This window comes from Podarcis tiliguerta (assembly GCF_965153285.1).
Source record: "Podarcis tiliguerta genome assembly, chromosome: 13".
NCBI classification, from domain to species: domain Eukaryota; kingdom Metazoa; phylum Chordata; class Lepidosauria; order Squamata; family Lacertidae; genus Podarcis; species Podarcis tiliguerta.
Window position 1 is genome coordinate 1,483,413 of NC_139546.1, and position 7,840 is coordinate 1,491,252.

Sequence of the window (7,840 nt, forward strand, 5' to 3'; positions counted from 1 at the left end):
GTTTAGAAACGCTTTCTTTTTAATCTGCTATAGGTGTGATATGTCTCTGTGTAAGAGCATCCATTCAAGGGGGGGTGGATATCAGATTCCCTTGGACGCAAACAAGCCTCCACCTCAAATAGCTTTTCTCTTGAAGGATGCAGGGCCAGCCCTACCATTGAGTAGAGTGAGGCACTTGGGTGTTGTGGATGGGGATCAAAGGGATGGTTATGTTCTGCACTGATTCCTTCTTTCCATGGGAGGAGCACTTGTGGGTTTTTCTGCATTGGGTGCCAGCCATGAACACTGAGTGCTTTGACCTGGGCAGTGGAGGGTGGGTGCCACAGCCTATTCTGCTTCAGACAGCAAAATATTTTGGGCTAGCCTTGGGGAAGTGATTAGAACGAGAGTTGCCAGGTCTGGAGCATCCCTTATGCAGAGACTTCAGGGCTGTGGTCAGTGGGCTTTATAAGACTCAGAGACTTCTCTTGTCACATCATGAATCTTTGCACCCAAAAGACATCTCCTGGCACATCCTGTTTCCTCCTCACACTACAGCCTCTGTCCTCCTCAGTAGGGAGTCACCCACCACCCCCACTTGTCTCTTCCGCCTCTGAGTAGCAGCAGGGATCACTCTAAACACTGAGGGCTCCAAAGCCACCTCAATGTATTCATAGGTTTGCAACTGCGGTTCTTGCTCCTCTGGCCCAGAATCAGAAAATAGATTGCTAGCAGGGTAGGAGTTTAGGGCCTCTCATCTGGACATATTTCTCCCAATCCCTGTATTTGGATCAATATAATGAATTTCCCCTTATTGCTTATTGGAGCTTATCTGGATATTATTAGGATAGGTTATAAAGGCAGGAGCCTTATGGCTTGAGTACTTCCTTCTCCTTCAACTTGCCTTCTCCAGACTGCAATTCCCTTTCTCTGAGATCATTTCCTTGGAAGGTAGCAAGTGGGTTATTTGCGTACTCATCCACAATCAATAGCCTTGGATGGGAAGGGTCAAGAATGGAAAAGGACTCCTCCAAGTCCATCTCCTCCCATCTCTTCCTCCTCTGGAGGGTGGCAGGAATCATTCTGTGCACTGTACCTTCCACAGCCACCTTGGTGTATTCTGAGGTCAGCAACTGCTGTCCTAGCTCCTCTGGTCCAGAATCGGTGTCCAAGGTGAGAGCATGGAATTGCTTTTGCAGCTCCAATGATACAACATGGTTCCTGACAGTCCTACTTTGGTGTGCCACATTCCTCCAGGGGTTCATCTCCTGCAACAGGCAATCTTCCTCCTCCTTACAGGCACCTCAGCTGTGTTGCTGCTCCAGCACATTCCACTCAGCTCTGTCAAGAACCTCTGCATCTTGTCCTGTAGCTGGAAATGTGGCTAGGCAGGCCTCAAGTTGTTGTACCTTCTCTTCCAACAAGGCAACCAGTGCACACTTGCTACAAGTGTACTTTTGCATGCTCTCTGGCAGGAAGACCAACATGGTGCAGCTGCTGCAGGCCCTCGCCCTCCATGTCTCTTGGAGTGTGTGTACGGCCTCCCCTCAAACGCCCCCACTAAATGAGGGCATTCACAGGCTCCTGGCACAAGCTCCCAAAAGCTACAACCAGCTAAGTCTTAACTGCAGATGTCTCATCCTCAGTGTTGTTTGAGAGGTCAAAGAAACCCAAAAAATGAATGCAGTTCTGAAAAGTTCAACCCGCCATCTTGATTCAAAATGGCATCCAATTGTTACCAACCATATACGGAAACCTGCTCCTCAGGAGCCACCAGGCAGAATTTGGTTATAATATATTACAAGGTGTCTAAATGCATAGTGCACATAAAATATTCTAAAATCTACAGTAGATACAACAAAATATTTTCAATGCCATCACCAAAATTGGCAGGATCTGGCAGGGACCAGACAATTTTGTTGGGAGGGTGAGAGCCTGATCACACCCCTTAATTGGGTGTTAGCCAGCCCTAGTTTAGGGGTCAATCAAATTATATAGGTAAGAATTGGCCACTGATCTAAATCTATATAGCACAAAATCTTTTATTTTTAAAAAAGACAGTAAATAGCTGGGAAAGCTTCAAAACCTGACCAGTTCTGGCTAAACTGAAATCTGGTATTAGTAGATGGGGAGAAAAACCCCCTAACCATTCTGTGAGAGAAGCGCTGGGAGCCATTTATGAGGATCTCTGGTCACTGGCAATTTGGGTGGTTCCCATGCACAGCCAGTCCTTCCTTTGCCACATCTTCTGGTCTGTGGCCATAATTTGCTTAGGAACAGGGGAAGCTGCTGTAGACCAAATCTGACCACTGGCCCACCCAACACAGTTACCGTATTCTCTCCTGGCAGCAGCTTGCCAGGATTACAGGTCAGGTTGCTCCCAGTCCCACCCAAAGATGATGCCAGAGATGGAACCAAGGACCTTGCGGGAGCAAAGCAGATGCTCTGCCCCAGAGCCAGGCCCCTTCCCCAAAGCCCCAGGCACTTTCTGGGATCAGCAAAATGGCGCCTCAGCTGGTGATGAAAATACTGCACAAGAAGTGCTTTCTGTTTTTAAAAAAATTGATGCTGATGCAAAGTTACTTACTATTAATTAATGGGTTTTTTTTTAATTAGCCACTGTCCCTCTATCAAAAGGGAAACTCAAAGCGACATACAAATACTAAAAAACAAGGATGACACAACCAAAAATTCACAATAGTTAGAACCATGGAACTCACTCCCACAGGAGCCAGTGATGATCACCAACCTGGATGGTTCTTGGGCAGGTTCTTATGACCACAATGAACCAAAATGGCTTGGCCTCCATAGTTGGAGTCAGGCCTCTCATGTGCAGGTTGAACAGAGTTTCAAACTCCCACCTTTGGCAGCAAAATGTAAAGCATAGGAATCAGGCTGTAAAATATTGTTTTGAGCAAGTCCAGCTATGAACTAAGCTGGCTCCCCCCTTCTAACCCACTTAACAAAGAATCAGGCAACAACCTGGGAAGTAAGTTTAAAAAGATTTACTTACTTATACTCATGCATTGGTTCACAGCAATGGCAGCAGTCAAAACTATGCAGGCAACATACTTATCTCTACTATATAAGCAGCCTCAGGGATGCGGAGCAAGTGGAGGCATGTCTGCATCCAATGGTGGTCAAAGGAAGAGAGAGAGGAACTGCAAGTACTGTATGCTCCAAGGGGAAATGACGTCATGCAAAGGCCTGTCTACCAGTTGTATTTCTATGGTCTCAGCAATACTGCAATGCGGCTCTGTGGACTTGGCCCCTTCTCATGCTAACTAGCAAGAATATGCCTTTGTTAAGTTGGCTGCTAATCTCCCACAAAAGCAGATAGTGGAGAGCATGCCATAAACAGGGAGACACCACTGAGATGGGAAGTTATAATAGTTCCTCCATGTTCATCCGCAGTGTATCTTAGAATAGCCACTGGGGAGCCATGGATGCCACTGGATATGGGCTGCTGGGAAGAAGCTAGGGCTGCTTCCTTGCTGTCCAGCTTGTGGCCTTCCGAGAGGCATCTTGTGGGCTGCGGTTGGGAAGCCGAAGGGGCCATATCCACACTCTACACAAACAGCAATATGATGCCCCTTTAGCCAGTCATGGCTTCCCCCAAAGAATTCTGGGAACTGTAGTTTGTTAAGGGTGCTGAGAGTTGTTAGGAGACCCCAGTTCTCTTCTCAGAGCTACAATTCCCAGAGCTCCCTGGGAAGAGGATTTGACCGTTAAACCAAACTACAGTCCCCCTTAGTTCTCAGCAGAACCATTTGGCTCAATTTTGTGGACACGCTCCATCAGTTTCATATAGGAAGGAGCAATGGGCATATGAAGCAATGCACCTCTCAGGTTCTTTTGCTCTAATGTTGTTTATTTTCCCGGTATGATTCTTATGTTTTAAGCAATTATTATTGATTTTTAAACAAATAAAAGAACCATTAAACACTTATCCAGCAGTACATTTAATGCTGTTTGTTCTACCCATTGACTTTATACATAAGCTTACGCATTCAGTATTCAAACCTACTACTTAACTTTACTTCTCCACTGAGAAAATTGAGTGGTTGGGATAACAAGGTCTTGATTTTGGTCATTAACACAGTTCAAGAAAGGGGTCCACCTTTCTTGGAAGGTGTCTCTTTTTGTTATGCCTTTAATTGCCCTCCTGTGTCTACCAAGATGCTCAGACATTGCTGTATCCCAAATATTATTTCCCCATATCTTCAGGGGCATTTCAGTCTGGTTCTTGCATTGCTGAGCTATCGCTAATCTTGTTGTGGTCAGTAAGAAGCCTGCTGGTTTTCTGTCGTGCAAAATGGAGCCCCTCCATGTCCAAAGATATTAGGGCTAAGGCAGGATTTGGAGAAAGAGGTTGGCTTGTAATTATAGATATAATGGGGTATTTGCTACTCCAAAAGTTTTTAACATGGGGCATTCTCACCCAACGTGAATGAATGAACCATGTTTTCCACAACCCTTTCAAGTTATGGGGGAGAGGGAGGGATTCATTTTTGCCAGCCTGACCGGTGTCCAGTGCCATTGGAAGATGACCTTGAGCGAGGCCTCCTGTAAGCGAGCAGAGATGGTTTTAATGGGGGGGGGGTCCAGATTCCCTCTCATTTGTGATCTTCGTTTGGGTGGCCTAAATCTGATCCCCATACAATCCGAAGGCCTCTAGCACCCCCACTTCATGATCGAATAGGTTGTTGTATATTAGGGAAGTAGCACCCTTCAGTATTTAAACAAGGCAAGTGTGTGTAGGCTGTGCTCCAAATGAAGAATGAGCCGGAGATACCTGACACCAGGTAATGATTTCTTTTAATTCATCCTTTAAAAATAGACAAATACTACTACAGTGGTACCTCGGAACTTGAATGGCTGTTCTTGAACGTTCTGGTTCCCAAACGCCAAAAACCAGGAAGTGCTCCAGTTTTCTAATGATCCTTGGAAAACTAATGTCCAATGCAGCTTCCGCTATGCAAAAACCTGGCTGTCAGTCAATTGGAAGCCGCACTTTGAAACTCGAACATTTCGGAAGTCGGATGGTCTTCCAGAACGGATTCTGTTCAAGTTCTGAGGTACCACTGTACTTGCATTCACTTTTTTATTTTTAGCAATCCATCTGAACACACATGCTTTTATTATGCATTTGTGGCACTCAGAGGCATAAAAGTAGAATCCTTTTTAAAGTAATGTCCCCTGGTTATCTACAGGTGATTCCTACTCACCATAGGTGAACACGCAAGTGGGTGATTTCAGTCGAAATGACAGAATTCATGATCTGCCACCTTCCCTTTTAAATTGCAAATTTCTGGAACACCCCACAGAATGAAGATGACTGTTCAAAATACAGGCCATGTTTCAATATACACTCAAGGGAGTGAGATTATTCTTTGCATTTGAGATCCCTGTTAAGCTTTGGACGCTTCTTCCACTGTGCAGACCAGCCACGTGTCATTGCCTGCGCGCCCTTTGTGAGATCTGCAATTCTTCTTGCTCCCTCCCGTTTCTGAAATAGTAATGGAAGGCTGGATTTCCCCCAACTCCTTTCCAGCCTCTCTTCCCCAGCGCCTGCATGTCTCAGTGCCACATCTGGAAGGGGGCGGGGAAGCTGTCATGAAATCTATTTCTCTCCTGGGATTAAAGGAGGAAATAGCCAGCATACTTGTGCAAAAAGGCAAAAGCCGAGAGGCCCTAGTGCTGGTTTTTCTGGTGTCTTGGCCGCTCTGTGGGCTAAGGGAAAGCATTATCGGCGGGCCTTTTGGAGAGGCTTCTGATAAAACAGGAGAGAACGCCAGGAAGTCAAGCCTCTCATACTCAGCCATTTTTTGAGAGGTGTTTTTCTGGCCACCTCCAGAAGGCAGGCGAAGGGCTTGAATCTTCAGACAAGAGAAGAGCACTGTTCCCCAACTTGGGAAATGCACAATTAAGCAAGACATGCAGTGCTGTTGCAAAGGTTTGCATCCAGTAAATTAAACACAATATTGCATCTTGTGCTGCTGTTTTCGGGAGGGCTATGTATGTAGATGGATCAAAACAGCTGCCTGCTTTTGGGCGCTCTCCATAAGGATGTGGCTATGGGGGACATCACAGGAAGCTCCTGCACTACATCATTTGCTACACCCCTGGAGAAGAGTCCGATCGCTAGACATGAGCTGTGCTGGACACTTTAAAAAGCAGCCTTGTTCTTTAGCTCAGCACTGGGAGGGGGCAGAGCTGCCCTGCCCTTCAGATTTTGCCCCTTTTGGGACATCTTGACTTTCCAGCAAGAACCAGATGCTTTTAAAATCTAAACATTTCAGATGTTTATATATATATAAATATATATATATATATCTCCCCCTTTCCTGCATTTGAGGAGCGACACATTGGCAACAGGAATAGTTTTACAGCCTGCAAGTCTGTCTTATGGTGCACAGCTGCTGTTATAAACCACGATGCTGGAGCAGCTGTAGACATTTCAGTTAGAAACCTGAGCTACTAATAAATTATTTGACGTGCCACAGACCTCCAATGAGAGAGCAACTGCTGCTCAGCATGAACTGGAACACTCGCAAGTCCCTTGCAAAAGTGGCAAGCGTTTCTCACTTGCAGAGGGATGCAAAGCAGAATTGTTGAGGGTATTTATGTACAGCATCTGCTGAACCTGAGCATTAGAAGATTCGGGATTTAAGAGGGTACTTCATGCATCAGTTATGCAACTCCCTAAGGAACTCCCTCTCGCAGGAAGCAGTGATAACCACAATCTTGGCTGGCTTTAAAAGAGGACTGGATAATTTCATTGGGAGGGGGGAATGGCTACTAGCCTGGATGGCTGTGCTCTGCCTCCATGATCAGAGGAATGCTTCTGAATACCAGTTGCTGGAAAATGCAGGATAGGGCTCTTACACCCAGGGCCTGCTTGTGGGCTTCCCACTGTGAGAATATGAGGCTGGACTAGATGGGCACGCACTGGCCTGGTCCTGCAGCGCTGATCTTCATGTCTTGTTAATGGGGGTGATTCACATGTGAGTGGACCCACCTCACTGCTGGTGCTGGGCAGCTCTCTGGAGTGTGTAAAGCAGGGATTGTCAACCTGGTCCCTACCGCCCACTAGTGGGTGTTTCATGATTCTAGGTGGGCAGTAGGGGGTTCTATGGCACAAGCTGAATCCTCCTTCCATCGAGTGCCGGTGGGCGGTAAGGAAATTTTACCATCAAAAAAGATGCATTAGTGGGCGGTAGGTATGAAAAGGTTGACTACCCCTGGTGTAAAGCAAGGGGAAGTGATTCAATCTGAAATGCTCCCCTGGGACAGGCTGGATATAGTCGGTTGGTTAAGAATATAAGGGGAGCCTTGCAGCAGCAGCAGCAGCAGCAGCAGCAGGGTCAGACATCTGGCAAAGGACAAGATGGCACCCCATTTCATGCACAGAAGCTGGACTGGCAGCTGAATCTTGTCTGGATGCTGAAGATGTCTTTGTGAGACAGCTTAGGGAGCACAGGGCAGGCTGCCCTCAGGGACTTCTTATTGCCACTCCCTATCATATGCCACCCAAGGCAACCCCTTCCACTACTAAACACACTTCAAGAAGCAGTCCAACTGAAACATGACTTTCTCTCTCCTCTCCTATCCACCACCCAGAAACTAAAAAGGGAAGTCTTCCTTAAGTACTAGTTCATTAAACCTTTTTTATTTTTCAGGTTGCTTTGGTTGTAAATCAGCCAAGGAACCTGGAAATGTAGTTCTGACCTGTCACTATTCCTGAAGCTAAGGACTGTGTAAGAAAACCCCAACTGAGTTCTTCTGGGCAATAGCACCCCCCTCCCATTCCTCGGGGGGGGGGGGAGATGCAGATTTTGCTATGAATACACCCCTCACA